The 24,501-nt window shown below is 42.4% G+C and overlaps 1 pseudogene; it reads left to right on the top strand.

Moving 5' to 3' along the window:
- The first annotated feature begins 6,181 nt into the window (after positions 1–6,181).
- LOC116683512 (ras and Rab interactor 3-like) lies at positions 6,182–23,518 on the top strand (annotated as a pseudogene).
- Positions 23,519–24,501: the final 983 nt, after the last annotated feature.

Genomic DNA, 24,501 nt, shown 5'->3' with positions numbered 1-24,501 from the left:
TAAGTTCTAAACTCTTATTTTTCTGTGATGAGTGATCGGAACATATTACATGTTTGTCACAAAAAACAGTCATAAAGTTTGGTTCTTTCATAAATTTATTATGGGTCTGCTGAAAATGTCAACCACAAATCTGCTGGGTCAAAAATATACATACAGCAACATTAGTATTTGGTTACATGTCCCTTGGCCATTTTCACGGCAACTAGGCGCTTTTGGTAGCCATCCACAAGGTCCTGGCAAGCTTCAGGTCGAATGTGTTGACCACTCTTCTTGACAGAATTGGTGCAGTTCAGCTAAATGTGATGGTTTTCTTGCATGAACCTGTTTCTTTAGCACTGTCCACATGTTCTCAATGGGGTTTAAGTCAGGACTTTGGGAAGGCCATTCTAAAACCTTAATTCTAGCCTGGTTTAGCCATTCCTTTACCACTTTTGATGTGTTTTGGGTCATTGTCTTGTTGGAACACCCAACTGCGCCCAAGACCCAACCTTCGGGTGATGGTTTTAAGTTTTCCTGCAGAATTTGGAGGTAATCCTCCTTCTTCATTATCCCATTACTTTCTGCAAAGAACCAGTTCCACTGGCAGCAAAACATCCCCAGAGCATAATATACCACCACCATGCTTGACAGTAGGCATGGTGTTCCTGGATTAAAGGCCTCACCTTTTCTCCTCCAAACCTATTGCTGGGTGCTGTGGCCAAACAGCTCAAATTTTGTTTCGTCTGACCAGAGAACTTTCCTCCAGAAGGTTTTATCTTTGTCCATGTGATCAGCAGCAAACTTCAGCCGAGTCTTAAGGTGCCTTTTCTGGAGCAAGGGCTTCTTTCTTGCACGGCAGCCTCTCAGTCCATGGCGATGTAAAACACGCTTGACTGTGGAGACTGACACCTGTGTTCCATCAGCTTCCAAATCCTTGCAGACCTGCTTCTTGGTGATTCTGGTTGACTCTTGACCATCCTGACCAATCTCCTCTCGGCAGCATGTGATAGCTTGCGTTTTCTTCCTGATCGTGGCAGTGACACAACTGTTCCATGCACTTTATACTTGCGTATAAGTGTCTGCACAGTTGCTCTTGGGACCTGTAGCTGCTTTGAAATGGCTCCAAGTGACTTCCCTGACTTGTTCAAGTCAATAATTCGCTTTTTCAGATCCACACTGAGTTCCTTTGACTTTCCATTGTAGCTTTTGTAGCTGAGTCTAATCACTGGGTCAAATGAGCCCTATTTAAATGGGCTCATGAGAAGTCAAACAGGTAGTCAATCAGAATCACTTAGAAGAAGTGAAGAGGCCATGACATGAAGCTAATTTGATTGACACAACTCGCTACATCACCAAAATTGACATATTTGTTGCTGTATGTATATTTTTGACCCAGCAGATTTGGTGACATTTTCAGCAGACCCATAATAAATTTATGAAAGAACCAAACTTTATGACTGTTTTTTGTGACAAACATGTATGTGTTCCGATCACTCTATCACAGAAAAATAAGAGTTGTAGAACTTATTGAAGACTCAAGACAGCCATAACATTGTGATTTTCTACAAGTGTATGTACACTTTTGACCACAACTGTAAATATAAGTGTTAAAAGTAATGCCGAAAGATTTGCGTGCGTGCTATACTATTATGTATTTTATTACTGAATTTTTATTAATCCAAACAAAATTTCATTTTATAGTTTTTAGTTCCACTTTGTCAGACCATCCTCCACAGCGCTGCGAGGAGGGTCTGGCTCTAGTCCACACAGCATTCCGGGTGTGTGCTCTGGTTCATTGGCATTTCTTTAAACCAATCATACTTGTCTGAGCTCTCGGAAAGGAACTTTGTTTAATGGTGGAAACGTGTACGTTCAAAAAGTAGTTTAGTCGCGTGAGAAAGCTCAGATTGGACAGATAGTCCAGCTAGCTGTGTCAATTTAACATACAGAGCTGAGTAGCAACAATAGTCGTCATAAATCCACCGGAGTTAAAAATTCCAATACAAAGAAAGTGGAAGGAAACGGACATCTGTCTCTTCTGGAGCACAGAGATCGCTTTTGGCTGAAAACTCCAACAAAAACCAAAATGTAGAGATGTAAATGTAGCCTTAAACACACAGCGGACTTTCACTCAGTGGGTTTGTGTCCCGTTTAATAGATAGATAAAGTAAATTCCAGAATGTTCCAGAATGGGTGTTTTACCAACAACAACTATGTTGCTATCTCAGAGAAGATTTAGCTGACCTAATGGTTATTTGACAATTTTCCTGTGAGCGAGTGTGACGTGTGTGTGGCACAAACAGGACTTTTTGTTGTGTAGAGATATGACTTCCTCAGTTTCACTGGATATTGCTTTTAAATTCATTTAAAGAAGGATTTCACTCAAAACTGAGCTCTATGTGGCTTATAAATATCAGATATCAGTATCAACAAATAGTTTAAAAGGGGTAACATATAGCTGTGTTTAAATGGACATTTTAAAGGGTTGGTTTCACCCAAATTAGCCTACTTAACACATATAATCTCCATTACCTGTTATTACCTATCGATGCAGATAGTTTCTGTTTTATTTGCTCAGGTATTGATATGTGATGAGATTCCTGCCATAACTCCAAAACAATGAAGTTGAATGAAACTTGTTTGTGCTGCTCACCTTAAATTTGGGTGAACTAACCCTTTAAAACTTCTAAACCACCTAAAGCCCAGTCTCATGGCAAATCGTGAAATTGTGACGTTATTTAATCTTTTGATTTGCGTACAGGGTCACGATTTAGTTGTTTTATCGTGGTGGTGAGCACGGATTTTAAACTACTGTATTTTAATGGGAAGCATCTTTCGTGATAACACCACGGTTATGGTAGCTAGTAGTATTGAATAGCTGAAAATCCGCGGAGGGGTTGGTCGGGGCGGTGGATGAGTCAAACAACACAAGACTTTCACCCCGGAGACCGGGGATCGCGTCCCGCGTGTACCACAACCGTCCCGTTGTTGTCGCCGTCTCCTGCGTGTTGCGATTCCTTTCCCTGTTGTTTTTTTTTTCCTAACCACAGCCATCCGTTGTTGTCGCCGGCGTGTGGCGTTTCATTCCCCGTTGTTGAGTCCCCCAGAGACCGCCGATCGTGTCCTGGCAGCCGTCTTTGTCACCATCTACCTCGTGTGGCGTTTCATTTCCCCGTTGTGAGTCCCCCAGAGACCGCCGATCGTGTCTGGCAGCCGTCTTTGTCACCATCTACCTCGTGTGGCGTTTTATTTCCCCGTTGTTGCGTCCCACAAAACAAACTAGAAAATCGTGTCCCTGTTGACGAATCAATAGATGAAAATAAGGTGACCATTTCACCAACTGCGGGAGACCTGGTTGCCACAGCCGACCTATGGTCTTTTAAAATCACAGTACTGATACAGGTTTATACATGTTCACATGGTTGTAAGGTGTCTTTCTTTCTCTATGAAAGTCACCATTTACTGTGTATTTCCTTCACTATTTCATAAAAAAAAACACTACTGACCCACCTGGAAAAGTCCCAATACTCCCGATTGCTACTGTGTCACACCTCTGAGCTATAGGCCTACACGGTAAAACCATCAGACACAAGAGTGGTGTTCTCTGAAATAGTAAGTAAAGTTTGTCAGTTGCTAGTCGTAGTGTGATTGCTACTGCAGCAAAAGGTACCAAATTCTGTAGTATTTTACATTCAATATGACATCATTGTCAAACTCCCCTAATTGTATCATCTTTCTCTTGCTGATGCCGTTACTCATGGGCTAATCCCACATAACCACAACGCTTCCTCTTCCAGTGTCCATTGCTAACAATTGTTTCTGAGTAACTAACAGCCACTAGCCCAGCAGCTTTGCACTCTGACCAGTTGAAGGATAAGAACAAGGATATCTGTATATCCTGATACCCTGACATGTCTGATTCCTGTGTTCCTTTAAAAACTGTTGTGATGCCTTCACTAACCACAGGCTGCTCAGCCATTCAGTTACGTAAAAACACTCCTTCTGTCTCACTCAGAAGGACAGAAACAGGCAGTAAGGATGTACATCTCCATCACTGAGGTTGATGTGAAATGCATCTCGTTGCATTGCCAATGATCCGGCTGGTACATGAAAGATACATATTGTAGGAAGAAACTACCAAAAATACACGATTCACCCGTATTCATGACATTTTATAGCGGCACCACATATTTAGTGTGTGTCTTATCAAGTTGTCCGTCTCTGTTGCGTGTCACTAAAACATTTGAGTTGGGAATTTGGGAGAAAGTGTAGCTCTTCCTCCTCCATGCTCCATGGACACGCATACAAAACAGTTTAGAGAGAAGGATTCAATCTAAATATAAAATTATTGGTCACAAAGTATTGGTCACGGTATTTCATATTACAGGACAGGCATTGACCTGTACTAAATTATTTAAAGGCAGTGTTGCATTTTGAGAGATAAATGGAATAAAGTGTGAAACTGCAAAGCAGAGCACAAATATACACTTAATATTTTAAGTACCTAAATACTGAAATAACACACATTTGTAGCGCAATCGTGTTAGCATGCTAACATCACTGCTAACATCACTAATAAGCTAACACCGCAAACAAACTGCAGCTGCATGCTGCAACAATAAATGAGAATGCTTCATTAGATAACTGTCCTGAAACTACGTAAAAAGACCCAGTCAGAAGCAGAGTATGAGGGCGTGCCACGCTGGCAGCTGGACGAGCATTATAACGTGTGTTACAAAGTGACGCACGTTCATCACGGAAGTAAAGGCTAGATCACAATAGAGCTGTGTTTTCTGCTGTCTGGAGCGCTGTGCCCCATCTTTGCCTGGAAAAGGCAGCAACCAGTATACAATAAACTCATATTTAGTTTCATAAAACGTCGCCAAATGCACAAATATGTAGGGTATTATACAGACATTCCTGCTTTTACGCATCGTCTGCTGATTGCATTTTAGAAGCCGGCGAGCCAGAGGAACGGTTACATTTCCTATGAATTCTTTACAAAAAAGTTCCATATTATTTGTTATTTAAACGCTTTTATTAAGAAACGTTGGCTGTTCCTCAGCAGTAACGTATCACGGCTCCAACAAGCCAATAATGAAACGCAAACTAAAACTAAACTTCACTCCACAGAGATGGCATTAGAAGCTCCAACTGTACTGAGAGCCGAACACACTGAGATTCTTAAAAACGTCTTTCTGTCTTGCACAGGTCCGAGCTCCGTCAGTAGACATCCGTATTTCAGCATACAGACGGCACACAGCGCTCTTTCATTAAAGCTTTAGTTTGTTACTTTTTATAATAATAAATGTCTGTTACAGTCAAACGATGCCAAATGAGTTGTTACAAGGGTTATTTTAAGATTATCAGCTCCACACTACTCTCTCTGTATTTCTTAGCATGGCTGTGTAGAAAAACTTGTGTCGTCCGGCGCACAGAAACTCAAGTTAATCAATTAATTAATTACCTCTTCTGAAGAGTCCATCATGTTTTTGTAATCCTCCATGTCCTCCTTGGCTACGAGCAACTGCGTGGGGGAGGGTTAAGGGTGAAGGCTTGTGTCATGTGCGTGCACCAACAGAATTGTCATTACTTAGAATCCTCTTGAGGGAGACAGACACTACGCACTATAGCTTTCAGTCATTGCACATCTCTGTGAGAGTGACATCAATACACACACTTCCAGTCTATGTGCAAACGGAAATTGTGTAAGTGTTTACAAATAGTCAGTCAAGACTCATGTGGAAACACATCTTACAGCCAGATGTGTGTGCTTAGAGCTGTCCACTTGTGATTGGATCACTCAAAACAGATTTTAATAGAAGCTGAAAATTGAGATTGCACTGCACTATTGATGCTTTCCCCCCCCCCCCTTTTATCCCAACAATTGCACTAACCTTCATTCTGGACTGTACATCTGCCCATATGCTACATATTCTTTTGCAAATTCAGACAACCCATTCAGCCTTTTTTTTCAAAGTACAGTTATGCATGCATTTGTTTTTTCTGAATTTGTTATTTATTTATTTCATATTCATTTTTAATATTCCACATGTGTGTACTTATTGTGGCAACAGAACCTATTCTGATTAAAGCAATTAATGCAGCCAGTCTATAAAGCAAATGGATGGCTCCAGGTCTTCTTCACAACAGTTTCTGCCACAGTAATGAAACAAATCATGTGTAACACTACATGCAGTACACAAGTTGAAATGTAACTTCCATCTTTTTTTCTGCAGTCACTTTGAATGAGTCAAGTCTGGATCACCAGATGCATCTGGAGGCAAACTGAAGCAGAGACAAGACATAAACAGATCCTCCGAATGTTGTTGCCATTCCTGACCTTTCCCTTTTTTTCCCTTCACAGCCACACCAGCCCTCTGACAGGATCACTTGACACTCCATCCGCCCCTTCTCCTGCCTCCATCCTCCATCGCTTCCGCTTTCTCCACCCTCCCTGCCCTCCTGCAACCCTCCGGTCCGGCCATGTCGACCCAAACCGCCCCCTCCTGCTGTGAAGTCCCCCTCGCTCCCCTCTTGTCCTCCTCTACCTGAGTCCACTCCTTCATCCCTTCCTGTCCCTCTTTCTCCTGTCTCCAACCTCCTCATCCTCTTCCTCCTATCTCCAAACCTCCTCCCCCCCTCTCCTCCAATTCTCCTCCCTCCGTTCCTCCGCCTCTCTCCTTCAACCCTCCTCCCCCATCTCTTCCCCCTCCACTCTCCCCTACTCCGGTCTCTCCTTCTCCCCTGCTTTCTCTCCAACCAACTGTCTCCTCTGATCCCTCTCCCTCTTTCACTCCTCCTCCTCCTCCTCCTCCTCCTCTTCTTACTCCTCCGTTACCCTCATCCTCCTCCTCATCTCCTCCTCCTCCACCTGTTATCCCGCCATCTTCTCCACTCCTGCGTTCCTGAGTCTCATAGATCGGCTGGTTTGGAGCGTCTCGGTATGGCAGCCCAAAGGACTCAGCCAAGACCAAAGCACTAGTGTCATGGAGAAAGAGAAGGCCGGGGTGAGACACACACACAGCTACACATTGTTTTTGCCTCAAATCTTTCAAATAGAGTTAAAATAATAATCTACAGTATATCTAATAATCTAAATAATAGTCTATATCCACGACGTTCCACTTCCATGATTGCTCCGTTGCCGCCAGAAATTCCGCCAGATGTCACTCTCTACGGCCGGCTGTCCGTTTCTTTCCGCTTTCTTGGTGTTGGAATTTTAAACTCTATGGTTACCGGCTCCTCAGATCTCTGCAGGTCAATCCAGACAGCTAGCTAGACTATTCGTCCAATCTGACTAAAACAACCTTTGAATTTACACACGTTTCACCAAAACAAGTTCCTTCCTGAGGCTATTTTGCAGGGGCACCGTGGCTTTTCATAGGTTCTCAAACCAATCACGATGTGATGGTTTAAAGAAATGCCAATAAACCACAGCATGTGGAGGAAGGTCTGGCAAAGTGAGACTAAATTAAAAATAAACCTCTCTGAAAAAAAGACATATTGAGTTTTGGATGGTGTAGGGCAATCAACTGGCGTTTATCACTTAATGCTCTAAAAGCTTTCTCAGACGATTCTTTTAGAAAGGACACAGAAAAACTCTTTATTTTGTCATTCAACAATTTCCCAATAATGTCTGTGGATGTTTTTATGAGTAAAATAACGTTTGCTACTAATTACAGGGAAAATGCAGGGGAAGTTTTGAAACAAACTATTTGAGAGTTTAAGACGTAATTATCCTAATAACAGAACGCTCAGAGCCCAATACAGCAACACTATGGAATTAAATAGACTTTAAGTGTTGAAATATGCTTCAGGTTGCTGTATATCAGGAAGCACAAAGACCAGATGACTGAAAAACATGGCTGAACACGCCTCCTGTGTAAGTGATCAAGGAAAGATTTAGCTCAGTTTAGCATGAAGACTGGAAACAGCCTTTCTGTCTCTGACTTTGTTTAACCACACAAACAGTAACAGTAAAAACAACAATTTGTGGTTTTAGTTTTAGTGCTGGGCAGATTAGTTGTTTGTCTAGAAATAGTTCCAACATGTCCTTTAAAGGGGAACAATGCAGTTTCTTTAGCTTAATTCACCCTAACTGAACAGCTTTGGAGTCATTGGAATGGTTATACAATATGACTTTTCTTTGGAGTTGAATGGTGGTCGTCTTGCTCCCCCCTAGCGCTTGGGAGCGGAAAAAACATCTTTGCAACTTTGGGCTGGCGATATCAGGTCTCACGATTTAGCAAATTGCTTCACGGCACTGCACACATACGCCCATTCAGGAACCGGCTAACAAGATAGCGATGGAGTTTTTACGAGTTTTTCACACTTACGGTCATGGCTGAATTGGCAAAAAAAGAAACAGAAAGTTAGGAAAGCATTGTCGGAGGAACAGAGAAAGAAGACACGGCAGACTGAGCAGGAGTCAGACACAAGTAAAGCTGCCAAATTCTGAATCTGTGGGGGGGGGGGGGGGGCTCTATAGAGAAACCTGCCAGCAAAAAGCAAACAAATGGCCAAAACTGCATAGCGCCCCTTTAACTTCTTCTTAAGCCACAAATTGCACGTTTGTGTACAGATTAAACCAACAAGATACAACGTGTAACAACAACAGTGGGCTTCACAGATGTTGGATATTGGTCGATAGTGGTCGTACTTTTTTAATTTGGGACAGAGCCAGGCGAGCTGTTGCCCTTGTTTCTGGTCTTTATGCTAAGCTAAGCTTGTCGCCTTTAATGGGGTAAGTGGGCGTCCACAAAGCGTAGCACCTATGGCGTCATTTTAGTGTTACAAAGCAGTCACCCGCCGTTAGCATTCCATTGTCTGCCATTCATTTTGGCGCCACTTTGACAGCGAATAACTTTACATCCGATGCGTTTAAAGACTCTATTTGTCCGTTGTTTATTTCTAAAGAACCACGACAATGTATAAAAGGCTCCATTAACTTGTACCTCACGTTATGGCTCCGTAGCAGACGTTTTTGTGAAAATAGGCTAACGATTGTGTCATAACCAAGTGACTTGCTATCGCATGGTCAAAAAAATCTCTGTATTGTTGGGAGAAGCTCGCAGACAGTTTCAACATACATAAGTTGTTTTGTTTAATTATTAATCTCAACTAGCATTTTAGTTAGCAATAATTAGCCTGTGCCTATGTCATCTCCTAACATATACCTACGCTCTTCGTCTCTGCTGATTGGGAATGATTGAGATTTCTCTTGCACAGCTACCAGAAGACTTACAACTTTGGGATGGGATCTGTTGGTCCATTTCTTTAACTGTCTATGGTCTCCTCACGGCTGCATTGTGGCTCCATACTCAATGCACATTTTAGATTTATATCAATCTTTTTATCTCACTCTTGGTAAAAGAAAGCAAATAAGCATTTTATAATACCTCAAACTATTCATTTGAGCCATTTAATATGGAAAACTTGGATGACCTTCTGTGCAGTAAAAGACTTGATTGCGTAACAATTCATTTGAGGTTTCTCATCTGAAGAGTGTCTCAATTTTCCACAATGACATCATCTTTTCCAGGACTCTTTCTATGAATTCACAGTACATATAAATTCTTTCTAGGAAATTATAGGAAACTATGGGATCTGTAAAAAGAATAAATCAGCTTTTAAAACCTATATTGTCAATCCATATACAGACTAATACAGGCTGTAGTAGTTTGTGTGTTGTTTTGCTGTTGCTCAACCCGTGGTATATAAAGCTGTGATACAGTTTTTCTGAAAATGTCTGAAATAATGGATTTACTGTATGTTTGTGGTTTTTGTATTTATGTTTGCATACTGTATGTGTTTGTGTAAGTCTTGACTCAGCATTTTACTGTACATGTACTCTATTCTGAGAGTTGTAACCACATGTTGACCCTTGCAGGCATTCCTGTTAAACAGCACAGAGGACAAGGCCATGACACTGTCGGTGCGGCTGCCTGATGAACAGGGGGCGCCGCTCGTACACAACCTGACGGTCAAACAACACAAGACATGTACGTGCCACACACTGACCCAGCTTCATACCTCAGAGAGCTACTGTAAAAGCTCCAGAGAGTGGATTTGCATGACAGTCCACAAATAGCAGAGTAGTTAGTGATTCATTCTTACATCGTTTTCTGTCACAGTTCTCCACTTAGATGGTTCCTCTCTGGTTTTTGATGACATCTTCAAATTGATCTCCTTCTACTGTGCCAGCAGGTAAAACATATACGGTGCACACACATATGGGCTCATGAACATACTGTACACATGCACAAAAAACATCACATGTACACTACAAAAAACACGATTTGTGTGCATGTATGCACATGTGCAGACAAGTGTACATTAAGGGCGTACTCACACTTGGCCCAGTAGCGTGAACCGTGCACAATCACAATTGTCCCTCCTCCCCGCTAACCCCGCTGGCCTGCACTCACACTGCAATAATACATCTGAGACGGTTTGAAAACATTCAGGGCTAGATTGTTAAGGAAAAACTCAGGAGCAGCATTTTCACACGTGAAGAAGGTACGAGAGACTTTGATTACTTAATCAAATTACTTAATTACTTACACACAATTGAGGAGAAAATTAAAGGTGCTCTGAATGATTTTGGGTGACGTTACTCCTTGTTGACGTTCGAAGTATTTTCAAACCAAATGAGACTACCTTGCCCCTCCCTCCTCCTCATCCCGTCCCATCCCCTCCCCCTCCCTTCTGTGCTTCCCACCGCCACCCCCAAATCCTTCTTGTTGGTTATTGGCTGGAACGCTGGAACACTGTGTGTGTATGCTTCGTGTTGAAGGTGGGCACGGTTAGTTTTTGTTGCTGTTTGTAGACCCTGGGCTGTCTACAGAGACTGAGTTTTTTACAGTTTGTTCTGGAGACAGGCGTATGTATGTGACAACACGCGTGACATGGCTTAGAGCACCTTTAAGCAGGAAGTACAGTTTAACCACGATGTGTTATTGTGCAGTGTCGGCCCAACTCTCTGAAGTTCCTGTCCTTCTGAGGGCGTATTTAAACTCATGCTAGAGCCATTACGTTAAGTCTAGTCTCGCATTGCCAGACCTTCCTCCACAGAGCTGCGGAGGAGGGTCTGGCTAGTCCGCACAGCATTCTGGGATGGGAGAAAAACGTGCTCTGGTTTATTGGTAGTTCTTCAAACCAATCACATCTTGGGTGTCGCTAAGCGCCCGACCGAGCCATGGTGCAACTGTAAAATCTGGAAGGAACTTGTTTTGGTGGAACATGTGTACGTTCAAAAGTTGCTTTAGTCGTGCAACAGAAAACTCTAATTGGACAGATAGTCTAGCTAGCTGTCTGGATTTACCCTGCAGAGATCTGAGGACCAGGTAACCACAGTCCTCATAAATCCATTGGAGTTTAAAATTTCAACACAAAAAAAGCAGAAGGAAACTGGCTATAAAGAGTCACATTCAGTGGAATTTCCAGAAGTGGAACGTTGTTGATATAGACTACATTTTGCTAAACCTTTAAGGTTAACAAAGATATTGCAGGTGCCTAAAACAATTGCGATCTCTCTCTCTCACTCTCTGGGAAGTAGGCAAAAGTGTGGCAGACCCACCAACCTCAAAAATGAGACAGTCCTGAAACAAAACATTCCCTTATCATGCAGCTGTCTACACTACAGTACCTTGAATTCGTAGAGAGACAATCATAATCAGACATGAAGAGGTCTGCCTGAATATTCTCGTTCCCTGATCTGTGGCCTATGAATGACCTGATGTTGCCTAAGCTTTCCACCTTTGTCTCATCATACCACAAGACGGTGTTTCTGGAAATCCCACCACACAGAGGATGCTTACGTCATTACATTGCGGACCAGAGCACGCTTACGCCATTAAGATGCAACTTTTTGGTTTTGAGAAAACGTGAAAAAGTGGAGGGCTATTGTACAGCACAATGGAGTCTTTCACTGTAATGCTTAATAGTAGGGTGACCACCTGCTAATAAGCCCAAGGGGGGACAAGTGGTATGTTTCTGAGGGACAATGTGGGACACTGCCTGGCGAAGCGGTGCCCCCCACGGGCAGACTCACTAATACTGGTTTACCCATTTCTAGCACATACCACCTTACATGGTATATTAATAATGCCCTATGCCCCTGGACATGTGTAACTGCTGATAGGCCAACCAATTATGGGGCGCCGTTTGTAAAGCGGCTCGTGCTGAAAATAACAGCAACATTTTGTCACATTTAGCTTTAAATAATGTTTAAATAACTGATATGACATTTTGAGGGTCACTTTCTTGCACATTTACAACAATATTTGTCAACTTGGAAATATTTTAAATAGTTAAATCCAAATATTAAATGTTACACCTAAATGTTAATGTAAATCTATATGCTAAATCTAAATCTAAATGTTAAATCTAAATCTAAATGTTAAATCTAAATCTAAATCTAAATGTTAATCTAAATATTAAATCTAAATCTAAATGTTAAATCTAAATCTAAATCTAAATGTTAAATCTAAATATTAAAATAAATCTAAATGTTAAATCTAAATCTAAATAAATGTTAAATCTAAATATTATCTAAATCATAAATGTTAAATCTAAATCTAATGTTAAATCTAAATCTAAATCTAAATGTTAAATCTAAATATTAAATCTAAATCTAAAAGTTAAATCTAAATCTAAATGTTAAATCTAAAATCAAATCGATGTTAAATCTAATGTTTCGGTGAAACTAAAATATTTAGCTAATATGCAAATAATGTCGGTAACGGAAGTACCAAAATAAAAGCTCGAGGAGGTCAGTGTATGTTATGTGTCAAATAACGAATAAAAATCCACTCATCGGGAGATATGGACTCTTGAACTTGGATAACCGTGAAAATAACTACCTAAATAATAAACACAGTTGGGGAAACTGTATTTGAAGAGTACTTTGAGTTTTTAGTGTCACTTTTATGAATGGTGTGGGAATTATAGCCACTATAGCCAGCCACGGGGGGCTCACTTTGACTGGTCTGTCACGTTCGCTTGCATTAACGTCAGCAAGAGCCTATCCCCGCCCGCCCCGACAAGGCACTGACAAGACACTGCGAAATGTCCAACGAATCAGCGTTAGCCGAGAACATCGGCAGAGCCGTCCCGGTGGCTCAACAAACTTATTCAACAGCGACAGCAACAGCCTCAGGGCCACCGCAGGCCACCTCGGTAAGCATGTTTTCCAAATCACGGAGCTAGCATTGTCTGTTGTCAAGGTAGTAGCAAATCTCTACTGGCTAGCTACCGTTAGCTAGTTTAGTTAAGTAGCCTTGACAACAGGGTTGCTAGCTCCGTGATTTGGAAACATGCTTACCGAGGTGGCCTGCGGTGGCCTCAGGCTGTTGCAGTCGCTGTTGAATAAGTTTTGTTCACGCCACCAGGACGGCTCTGCCGATGTTCTCGGCTAACGCTGATTCGTTAGACATTACGCAGAGTGACCATGGCCAACAGTACCGTTGCCTTGTCGGGGGCGGGCGGGGATAGGCTCTTGCTGACGTTAATGCAAGCGAAACGTGACAGACCAGTCAAAGTGAGCACCCCCCCCCGTGGCTGGCTATAGTGGCTATAATCCCACACCATTCATAAAAGTGACACTAAAAACTCAAAGTACTCTTCAAATACAGTTTTCCCAACTTGGTTATTATTTTAGGTAGTTATTTTCACGGTTATCCAAGTTCAAGAGTCCATATCTCCCGATGAGAGGATTTATATTCGTATTTGACACTATAAACATACACTGACCTCCTCGAGCTTTTATTTTGGTACTTCCGGTTACCGACATTAATTTGCATATAGCTAAATATTTAGTTTTCACCCGAAACATTTAGATTTAACATTTAGATTTAGATTTAGATTTAATTTAGATTTAGATTTAACTTTAGATTTAGATTTAATATTTAGATTTAAATTTAGATTTAGATTTAGATTTAACATTTAGATTTAGATTTAACATTTAGATTTAGATTTAAATTTAGATTAAACATTTAGATTTAGATTTAGATTTAACATTTAGATTTAGATTTATATTTAGATTTAACATTTAGATTTAGATTTAGATTTAACATTTAGATTTAGTTAATATTTAGATTTAACATTTAGATTTCGATTTAGATTTAACATTTAGATTTAGATTTAACATTTAGATTTAGATTTAGCATATAGATTTAACATTTAACATTTAGGTGTAACATTTATTTGGATTTAACTATTTAAAATATTTCCAAGTTGACAAATATTGTTGTAAATGTGCAAGAAAGTGACCCTCAAAATTTCATACCAGTTATTTAAACATTATTTAAAGCTAAATGTGACAAAATGTTGCTGTTTTTTCAGCACGAGCCGCTTACAAACGGCGCCCCATAAACCAATGTGTATTTTTTTTCTAAATAAAGATTGATATTTTGAAATCTCATACAATTATAATAATTGACAGATGTACCACTAATTTTATTTTTCATTACAATTTATTCACTTTAAATACATTATAATATAAAATTATAGGACTAACAGGAAGTGTAATTGCGCAACCACCACAGGAAACAGTTTAAACAAAAGAGTCCTCCCAGTCTTCCTTGTACCCCACCTTCTCTTTCTAACTTATGGTGGGGGGGCCTGGGGGCCTCAGACTCGGGGTCTTTCTCCATTTTTCGAATTGGAAAGGCGTTCCTAAAAGTCCTTCCCAGTGTCTGGTAGGCTATGCACGTGCCTGCGCTGTCATGACAACGAATAGGAGGGTTTGAACTATTTGTCTGATTTAAAGTCATATTGTGGACATTATGGCAGATAGAGACTTTTAGAAGTCAGAGAGACTAAATCCGTTCAGATCACAGATAATCTCCAGTGTGTTGTTAATTAAAATCAGCATCAGATCTCATGTAGAACATTTGAGAGCTACAATAAAAGAGACTGTTCCAGCTGATGTGTGGGTCTGATTATATTTTATTAAATCGGAATCGCACCACAGTGTTAAAGGTCACTTCCTGTTCTGAAATCGGCTCGAAACTGCCTGACTTTACCGCAGCTTTTAGTGTCCCCCCCCCTCCCCCCCCCCCCACCCCCACGGCTCGTGGGCTGCCCGGGCTCCAAGATATAGAGCGACCAACATTTTTTTGGAGAAGCATGATATGCGTGACACGGTCTCAATTTGCTGGACGCGTGAATTGGGCTTCAAACGCTGTGCGCGCACGCGCTACGCGGGACGGGTGGTCACCTACTTAATAGGTACTTTTTTGGAGTTGTTCGGGGCGCAACGATACACAGACCTCTCGCATTCCTACCAGGTTTATTGCTTATGCAGCGCAAGGCAGTTCTGTTCTCAGGTTCTAACATGCAATATCCACACACATTTACCATACAAACCATAAAAAATCTGAGACACATAAACATGAGACACACACAGACACAAACACACGGCAAGATGTGTCATGTCATATTAAAACTCCCTGCTTACACTTAATGCTGCCTTTTATTATCAAATCCACCAAATAGGGACATTCTGGCCATTCCACTGAGATTACCCTGGGCCATTACCACAGCAACGAAGAGAGAGGAGCTGGAGGTCATCTCTGCAATGGGTGCAGGTAGATAAATCTACATTATTAGGGCATTGACGTTGGGTCATTGCTGGAGCAACAAGCAGGACACAGCAGTGAAAGACGACATACACTTTGAAAAACTGAAAAGTGAATATGAAAAGTATCAGGCATTAATAGAAGCAATGTAAAATATATTGTTTTAGCCCCTTTACAGCAATGGAACATTTAGACTATTCAACAGACAGAATTTAAAATGCTGGATAAGAGTCCAGGCCTGAGGACGTCTACATGCCAATATTGAGTCAAAGTAATTGCGCTACCCAATCGCAACAGAAAGTAGGCCTTGTGTGAAAAACATCATTCAGTTTACATGAATTTTATGTTGTGTCCCCACACTTGACATACAGCAAAATAATGCATTTGTTCTGTAGCCCCATATAGTGGAAAAGGTGGTACAAAATTTGCAATACATCATCTCCAGTACAACAAACTAAGGAAATAACATCCAAGTCTTGTGCGCAGTGTCCAAGGGGCCCAAAAAAATCCACAGCCCCATTAAATGGCATCCTGCCAGTACCCCCGACGTACGAGAAAGTATGAGGGCCCCATTCAATTCAATTCAATCATAACAAGAGTTATCTTGAGACACTTTACAGATAGAGAAGGTCTAGACCACACTATAATTTACAAAGCCCCAACAATTCCAGTAAATCCCTCAAGAGCAAGCATTTAGTGCAACAGTGGCGAGGAAAAACTCCCTTTTGGGAAGAAACCTCGGACAGACCCAGGCTCTTGGTAGGCGGTGTCTGACGGGGCCGGTTGGGGGTGAATACAGTGGCAATAATAGTCACAATAAAAGATAATGGAACAATGACTAGAAATGGTAATTGTTGTAGTTCAGGGCACAGCAGAGCGTAGCAGGGCACAGCAGAGCGTAGCAGGGTGTAACAGGGCATAGCAGGACGTGGAGCAGGACCATCGGAAAAAAAAGACAAAAAGACTCCGGGGGATAGGCTCCCTATAGCTCATTGTGCTTGCAGCTTAATTTCTTTAATCGGTTCAAAGACCGAGGTGTAATTATTTACGTGTAGGACTCCTTCTTGGCTGGGTGCAGTGACTTCCTAGAGTCTCCAGTGGTAGCCTGGCAACCTCACAATGACAACAAGACTCAAAGTCAATGCAGCAATCCAATGCCCTCAGGAACAGGGCTGAGCTGGGAAGTAATTTAGTCGTAGTGGACACACAGAGTACTGCAACCTTAGCTTTCATCAAGTTAAGCTCACTGACCCAAAAAGCATTCTTCCCATACACACTCAGTAGAAAGCAGCACCTGTAAAACAGTTGTGATTATATTTGTGGAATGTAATCCATTCAGTCCAGTAAGTATAGAAAGTATGGAAAGTATAGAAGAGCTGTGGGATTCACTTATTTTATCCCGTCCATGTGTGTAGGGAGCCAACAGGAAGTTAGCCAGCTCGGCCAGCGGAACATTTGCTCAACGGCTCAGCTGGAGGAGGCTTGTAGTCACTACTCCAATGTAGTGGTCAATGGGCCCAATACGCAGAAGTAAGGAAGCCTGTGTGTCTTTTCTGTGTATGAGCTCAGTGAGCAAATTTAATAGGAATAAAGATACTGAAATCTCCACTAGGTGGACCTTGTAGAAAGGGGTTTTCCAAAGTCTACAATAAAACAGCGTGTCTGTAAAATCCAACAATATGAGACAGGCAATTACAGAGAAATTTAAAAAAAGACAAAAAACATAAATGAGTGCTCAGCAACTTTTCTTTTCTAAACACTGACTGCATGTGTTGCAGATTTCTGGACGTCTGATCTGAACCAGCAGGCACAGAACCAGGACTTGGTTTGGATCACAACCACAGCAAAGTGTACGTGTTTGTCAACCCAGTCACTGTAGGGGAGAGCGCCAACAAAGACCTGAAGGACTCCTCTATCTCCAAACTTGATATCACCACCAATCAAAACATCACCCCCTCCCTGCAGAATGGAGAAGCCACACAGAAGATCAGCACAACCAAAGTCAAAGGTCAGACAACGCCCAAACACGAGATTAAGTACAAGCGCCCACCACCCCGACCCCCCAGCCTGGGCTCAGGGTCAGGGATGGGCCTCCTCTTCTCCTCTCCCCCCTCGCTTCACACTTCATCTTCTGTGACTCCAGCAGCTGAGAGAAAAGAGGAAGGAAAGGGAGGAGCAGGAGAGAGAGAGAAGAGAGGAAGTCAGTGTCTACATCACTTACTCCATTGAGGCCTCCTGTCCCCCTGCAGAGCCGAGCCGCTCCCCCGCTGCCTCCTGCTCCTCTCCGTCGCACCTCGTCCAAAAAAAGCGCCGACCGAGAGGTAGGAGACGGGACGGAGAGAGAGAAGGGACAAAGACCTGCAAAGCAAACTGAGAGAGAGGGGGGAGGAGAGAGAGGAGAGGAGAAACGGGAAGTAAATCAGGTCAGCTGGATGAGGGGGTTGAGCAAGAGAACAGTAGCCAGCATCAAGAGGAGGAGGTTAAAAAGGACAGGGAAAAGAGAGAGAAAGAGGACGAGAAGAGGAAAGAGACATGAAAATGGATAAAGAGGAGGACAAACAGAAATCCAGCTCCCCGTGTTCTCAATCAGTGAAAAAACCATCCCGTCCAGTCCCTCCGCCACGGAGGAAACCGTGTCCCCAAAAGCACCTGTGTGCCCCAACCAGGCAGGAGGAGGATCAGCTAATCAGACTGCTGGGATGAGAGGGCCCCCTCCCTCCCCGGCGCGGCGGCCAGATGTGTCGCTGTACTCGCCGCAGGGTGGTGCTGTGCTACTAACTGATCCCGACTCCTGCTCTGCCAGCAGCACAGAGGAAGAAGGAGAGCTGAACCTGGAGCAGGAGCAAAACCACAAGTAGGTTTGGATTGGCTGGTGTAATGACACTAAAGTACTGGGCTGGGCTGGGTTTGAAATTGCATGCTTAAAAACTGTAACACTGTAGTCAAGGCATGCAGAATATCAGAATGTACAAGGTTGTTTTTTTTTGTCGGTTATGATTCACATTACACACACACAGGCCTGAAATACACACACATGCAAACAGGACCTATACACATGCATTACACGGAGAGATGTCAGAGCTACCAGACCACAATCCGTACTTGGTCCACATGCATTTATTAAGACAGACAGGATCAAAACGTGTTAAGCTGCGCTTTTCCATGCACAGAAGGTCTCAGACGAGTGAAGACTGGCCCTCATAATCAACTGGTACCACTATTTGCTCAAAGGATTCAAAGTCACAAGTCATGTGATACAGAATGTTTCTATATTTGAATGTTTCTAAAAGTGTGACATGAGTCACAAGGACACTGAATCAAACACTGTGGTGGAGATCAAAATACATACTTACTGTATATTTCTTTCCAGTCGCCCTGCAGAGTATCCCAACCCAGTAAAGAGAACCTCCACCACTGTCATGTTGGACCGAGCACGCTACCGCCTGTCCAACGTCATCACGGGCCTCATCAACCACAACCGCCGCCTCACACAGCGCATCGTAGAGCTGGCCAGGGACCCTCTGAGCTACTTTGGGAACCTGGTGAGTGAGTACACAGAGGGGAAAAGAACCTCGTCTGGTTGGAGTTCAACAACCAGCGGATATATTTGGATTTCTCTGGATGACAACATCAACCAATAGTTTCAAAATGCAATTGGCATCTAAGTTTAGCTTTCACATTTTGTATTTAGGTAAAAGAGCACCGTGCATTCACCTTGGAGACATGTCGAACCCACTCCTCCACCGAGCTGTTGCAGGAGATCAGACAGATGATGACTCAGCTGAAGAGTTACCTGCTGCAGAGTACCGAGCTGCAAGCTATGCTGGAGCCGCAGCATCAGTATGCACAAGACAAACTGGGTAACTCTAAAACTGTGTCATGTTTTATTTAAGATGTTTGTCTGTTTGGTTTCCCAATTGAATTCTTCAAAATCAGAAGCAGAATCAAAAAAGGTTTTATTGCCACAATAATTACATTTATGTGGAATTTGCCTTGGTGAAAGGTGCATTCATAAACAGACAAAGAAACCTGAATATGAAATAAACAATAAATACAGAAAAACAAATATGTACATACAAAGTAACTGTTGCGTAAGAAGGATGAAGTGCAAGTGCAGTGTCTAGGGATGGGGGGGGGGCTTATGGCCATATGGGAAATTCTCTAAACCTGTTATGTCCTTTGTATATTTTACTTATTTAAATTGTACTACTAAGTTGTGTCATGTCTTCTGCCTTTGTAACATCTGAGAAAATAGCCCTGATGATGTTGTAAGCCTACGCAGAGAACCGGCAAATGGAGGTTTGATTCTGCTTCTGATATGTTGATATTACAGATGTAACAGTATGAAAAGATAACCTCACGGTTATAGTGACCACAATGATCATGGTTTTTGGTATTATTGCTGTATTTTCAAATTTTGAAATAGTTTCAAAAAAAGTGTAACAGTGTTTATTATCAAAGGCGTAGCGTTAGTCAGCGGGGTTGTGGTCCAATTGTTGTTGAATTAATTCAATTAATTGAATGAATTATACATGTGTGTGTCCATGCAGAGAGCATGGTAGAAGCTGCTCTGTGTAAGAGTGTACTGAAGCCACTGAGGGAGCCTATTTACCAGAGTCTGGAGAAACTACACACCGACGACGGCAGCCTGAAACAACTGGCACAGAACCAGGTACAGTACAGTACATTTATATTCAAAGTAGTAGCAGCAGTTGATGTCATGATGCTGAAAGTGTGTGTTTTGTTGTGTGTGTCAGTCTGTCGTCTTAGGCAGCACCACCACAGCATTAGGAGTAACCACTGCCATCCCAGAGGCCTCTACTATGGAGAAGATCAGCATCAAACTGAACAGCCTCCATCTAGAGTATTCTCCCCAGAAAAGATCGAGCTTATGCTGAAGGCCTGCAAGATGATCTATGACTCCATGTCTGCCAGCAGCCCAGGTCAGAGCTACTAACGGCCCACTAACATCTGATCCATAATGCTATTCTAATATCACCGTGGTGGAGTTTACAAACTCATGCTATGTAAGTTGACAGCAGTAGGTCATAACCTGTCTCAGGCAGAGTAGTAGTTCAGCTCCATGTCTCCATAGAGGACGAGAAACGTACTGTAGTCTAGAAATCGAAGGATTTGTTGTTTGTGCAACAAGGCAGGCCTGCTTGGTTCTTTTGAGAAATGATTGTAAAGATTTACAAAGAATATGTTTATGGCATTTACTCTGTAACTGGACAGTTTGGGTTCAAACGGTTAGGATTGCTATAGACACAGAACACATGGCGAGTTCTCTTTTGCGGGGGGCAATGTCCACCAAAACAAGTTACTTCCCGACATCATTTTGCAGGTCCACCTACTTTACGACCGGAGCTTTAGCGCTGCCAAGGACAATTGTGATTTGTTCAAAGAAATGCAAGGTTGGGCGCCTGGTTAGCTCAGTTGGTAGAACAGGTGCCCACATATAGAGGTTTGTTCCTCTACGCAGCAAGCCCAGGTTCGACTCCGACTTCCAGCCCTTTGCTGCATTTCCCCTCTCTCTCCCCTTTCATGTCTTCAGCTGTCCTGTCAAAATAAAGGTCTAAAATGCCCAAAAAAACAATCAAAAAATGAAATGCAATGACACCTATTCTCCTATCCTAGAAGTTATCTGTGGTGTAGATAGACCTATATCTCCGCAGCACTGTGGAGATAGGTCTGGCAATACGGACTATTGGGAGACAACAGCTGATGATAAGACAGTGCTGCCTGGAGCGCTCCCTCCCGCCAGGGTCAGGGGAGGAAGATAACCCAACAACCATACTCACATTCATTCATAACACACACACACACCTAAGGATAGGCTGTACTGCAGTTTGGTCTAGCTGACATTGTGACTCAGTCTGTGCTGAGGTGTTTGGGTTAATGATTTAGGGAAGCATATGTGTTATGACGCCCGCAATATCTTTGTTACATTTGAGGGGTTCAGCTAAACTTAACACATCCAGCAAGAGTTTGAATTCACAGCGAAGAATGGCCAAAGTCATAGCGCCCCTTTAAAGTAAACTCGCAGGAGACAGTTTTGCTGCTTCCTTCCTTACTTGTGTTCCAGGTGTCTGCGTTTTGGGCTTCATGGCGATATGAGCATTGGAGTCCTTCTCTGCTGATTGGATATTAAACAGCTCTTTCATTGTTATTGACCTAATGGTTCAAATTGTTATAGTAGTAGAATTATTCAGTAAATGTATTTATTGTTCTAAAGCTGTTTTTCCGTCATAAGGATTTTCTTTTTTATAAATTATTTTTTTGCGTTTCTGCCTTTCTTTGAAAGGACAGCTGGGTGAGAAAGAGGGGAAGACATGCAGGAAATCGTCACGGGTCGGATTTGAATCCTGGACCTCTGCATTGAGCCATAAACCTCAAAGTATATGTGCTCCTGTTCTGGCCACTGATCCACCCGGCCACTGTCATAAGGATTTTCTATGAGAAAGGGTATTTTGGGCAAGTGGGCATCACGTAAACTGCAATTCAACTACGGCCACTATGCCTAAAGTACAACCTGCAAAAGAAAACATCTTTTTAGATCTTTACGTTTAGTCTCCGAAAAAAACAGCAGGCCTCCCTTGTTGCACAATCCAAATTTTCTTAAAAACTTGTAATTTTCAGCGAGTATTTTTCTAGTCAGTTACCCAAGCGAACAGAGTTTGAGAACAGCAACACACACAGAGCGAGAAAGAGAGATGTCAGGCTGGAGGTTCTGGAATGTCTTCTGTTGATCCAGATTCAACTGAATCAAGAGAATCTTAAAAATTAGGAAAAAAATCAATGTGCCATATCCGGTAATTTACACCTATGGCAACAGCGACCGAGGCTTTACTACCCTGAGAACAACATCAACAAAGAGCGGCAAGACATTCTGAACATTTCTCAACTGTCAAACATAAAGAATCGGCTGTTTTTAGACTTACATGAATGTGTGTATAAACGTCTCCATCTCAATCTCTGGAGTTTACCCTGGCAATATATGTGTGTGTGTTTGTGTGTGTGTGTGTGTGTGTGTGGTGTGTGTGTGTGTGTGTGTGTGTGTGTGGTGTGTGTGTGTGTGTTTTGGGCGGGCCCATGGCGCTGATGACTTCCTGCCTGTAATGATGTATGTCCTGGCTAGATGCAATCTCCCCTCCCTGAAGCTGGATGTTGAATATATGATGGAAGTTGATGGACCGTCATTAGCACTAGGAGAAGGTACCCTGAAACACTTCAAGATTTTCTCCGTTAATAATCTATATCATCGTCACATTATTTACCATGCCCTTTTTTGTGTGTGTGTGTGTGTGTGTGTGTGTGTGTGTGTGTGTGGTGTGTTGTGTGTGTGTGTGTGTGTGTGTGTGTGTGTGTGTGTGTTGTGTTAGGTTCCTATTATCTGACCACCACCTACGGGGCTCTGGAGCACTCAGACTTTTGACCAGCAGAGGACAGCAACACGGCAGCTCAGCAGAGAGGTTCGGACTCCATCCACCGCTGGGAGGACGACGCACGCTCAACCAGAACGCATGGCCCAAGGATCTGTTCGGGTACACACACCACACACCCCACACACACACACACACCACACACACACACCACACACACACACCACCACACACACACACACACACACACACACACAACACCACACACCACATTATCAACAATGAGTAAATCACATGCTTAAAGAGACAATGGGGTGTGGTATTGTATGCTGCCAGTCTTAGTATATGCTATGGCTTAAAGCGTAATTAAAATGCAATAATCATTTAAAGAGAATTACAAGTGAACAACCAGAAGACACACTAATAACATTTTTTATTGTTTTTTTTCTGTTGTACAGGACTTTCTGACAGTGTGCTGTCCATATTTGGTACCAACCCCAAAACTCTGGTGTCCTCCCCACCACGACAATGGAACACAGCTCGCTGAGCAGTGTGCTGCACGCTTTGAACAAGGTGAATGTCTGAAAGATGCTGTCACCTGTTAACTGTCAGCACTGGGTTTTTTACACCTTCAATTGTTTGTTTTTAATTTGGTCTTTCCTGACCTCTACAGAAAATCAGGATTGTTATAGTGTTGCTCTCAAATTCAAGACGTTACGTCTAACTTCCGAAACCCAGAGATTTTTCCAACATGATCAGTAGGCACAGCTCGACTCGTTAGTGTTCCTGGGTTTGTGATGGCAGTCGTTAAGCTTGGTTTATGGTAGCTGTGGTGTCTCCATCAGCGTTTATCGCATAAGTCGTATATTGATCAAGATAAAATCCGATAGACCGAACGTGTTTACTTTGAGTCGATATTTATGAAATTCCATCAATTTTACTGTTCCATAAGGCATTTTTCATTCAATATCGCTTCATTTGGATAAAAACATGTGGATGGAAACATAGCTATTGGCAGCACGAAGGCCCCCGCAAGCTGTTTGGCTCGGGTCGTGCACTTCTGAATTTTTGTAACTACGCGCGCCACTGTGCGCATGCGCTTTCAGTTCAACTTGGTCTGCTGGGAAGAGCAGGTTTGTATCTGTGGTTCTCTCCGTGTACAGACCCCAGGGAGTCAAACAGCCTCAAATATGTAGCCAGAGAGAGACACCACACTGGGAAAAGAAGAAACATTTGGAAAAAATGAGAGATTGTTTTGTCAAATCAAAAAAATGGCTTCATGATAGTCACTGAAAAAGAAGAAATGCATAGAATGAGAGGGGGAGAACATACAGCAAAGGGCCATCACGATAGAGATATCAATAGAGAATAAATCAAGAATATCACGATATTCTTGACCAAATACCTCAATGTCGATATTGCAGCGATATGCTAGGGTTGACAATCGATGCTTTCACTAAATCTTTTCCACGATGAGGTTTTAGATAATAATCATCAGTAATGGTGGATATGATGACTGAAGAATGAAAAGGCAACACTTATGCCATGTTACGATA

Source organism: Etheostoma spectabile, unplaced genomic scaffold (genome assembly GCF_008692095.1).
Source record: "Etheostoma spectabile isolate EspeVRDwgs_2016 unplaced genomic scaffold, UIUC_Espe_1.0 scaffold00019023, whole genome shotgun sequence".
Lineage (NCBI taxonomy): Eukaryota > Metazoa > Chordata > Actinopteri > Perciformes > Percidae > Etheostoma > Etheostoma spectabile.
Note: the sequence above shows the minus strand (reverse complement) of the source record. Positions and strands in the feature narration are given on the sequence as shown.